Raw genomic sequence first — 1,237 nt, 5'->3', positions numbered from 1 at the left:
CTGAGATAACTTCATGGACTGAAAAAAGAGAAAAGATGAGAACCACTCACTGTGGACACACTTGGCATTGACCAATGGGGACATTAAAGTGATCTACAAATATGTGGGAAAGGGTGATCAAGACTAGTTATTTTAAATGACCAGAATAAAGAGGGAGAGAGAGAATTGGAATGGCCCAGTCTGAAGTGGAAAAGACAGATTATGTTTCAAGGAGAAATTCAGAGACAGATCCACTTGCTTGCAAGAGTTTCCAGTGGTGCGCAGAGCTCACACCATCCATGAGAAATAAATCATAGCAAACACAGATCCCGTGGGAGACTTTGGCACAATTTAACCCAAAGATCTGTGATTCTTTGACAATTAAATTAAAAAAAAAAAAAAAGGGAGAAAAGAAATTGAACGATACTTCGAGCCTTGAGTGCAAAATGTGAAATGGAGTTTAAAAATATAATTTTACACTAAAAGGTTCTAGTATTCACTATCACCCTTGTCTGCAATGTCTGGTCCTGTCCTCAAAGCTTGCACAGTGGGGTTTTTAAGCTCTTAATCAGTTGCCCCACACAAACAATGTCTAAAATAATTCCATTTCACTGCTCCAAATGCTCCCCACCTGCAATATTATTACAAGAAGGTGAATTTGTGAGCGCTGCATCCCATTGCAGCAGGAGGGATAATGGTCTGGCACATCAGGAGCCCTCCAAGACAATGAGAGGCCAGTGCAGGAGTCCGGTGTGTTGACATACAGGGTGTCCAAACACTAATTAATGCTGAAGGCAAGTCAACACCGGAAAATTTGGTTCTTGACAGTGGTGGGACAGCTGAACCCTTCGTAACTCCATCAATTAATGTGCTACAGACACTGGGCTCCTCAGAGGGGAGCGCCAGCTTGGAGGTGGGCATGTCACAGGAAAAGATTTGGGTTTGTTGGCAGGGAAGGGTGGGAGATGCCTGCGGGTTTCCTGTCAGCACCTTGCCTGGGCCAGAGCAGGCGCGTTGAGTCATCAGATGCAAAACCACGTGTGAACATACACAGATGGGAAATCAAAATACCAGAGGCTCTACAGCCCTGTCTTTCAGCCCAACACCGGGTTTCTTCTCTCCTTCTGGGCTATGAGGAGAACCCATTGAACCTCACCATCCTGAAGGCCAAAGCCTTTCCAAAAGAAAAATTGTGTTGGGATTGCAAGACTCAGAGACTGAATTATCCTGGAATCTGGCCTCTAGGAGGCCTCAGAAG

General features: G+C 44.8%; 1 long non-coding RNA gene across 1 annotated transcript in view; it reads left to right on the top strand.

The window, feature by feature from the left end:
* Positions 1-656, top strand: part of LOC108448357 — an 18,973-nt gene extending 18,317 nt beyond the window's left edge. Inside the window, exon 3 of the long non-coding RNA XR_001864249.1 lies at positions 645-656. This is a non-coding gene — a long non-coding RNA (uncharacterized LOC108448357). The remainder of the gene's footprint in view (positions 1-644) is intronic.
* The last annotated feature ends 581 nt before the right edge of the window (positions 657-1,237 follow it).

Source organism: Corvus brachyrhynchos, unplaced genomic scaffold, assembly GCF_000691975.1.
Source record: "Corvus brachyrhynchos isolate BGI_N302 unplaced genomic scaffold, ASM69197v1 scaffold26, whole genome shotgun sequence".
NCBI classification, from domain to species: domain Eukaryota; kingdom Metazoa; phylum Chordata; class Aves; order Passeriformes; family Corvidae; genus Corvus; species Corvus brachyrhynchos.
This window is presented reverse-complemented; position numbering and strand designations above follow the sequence as displayed.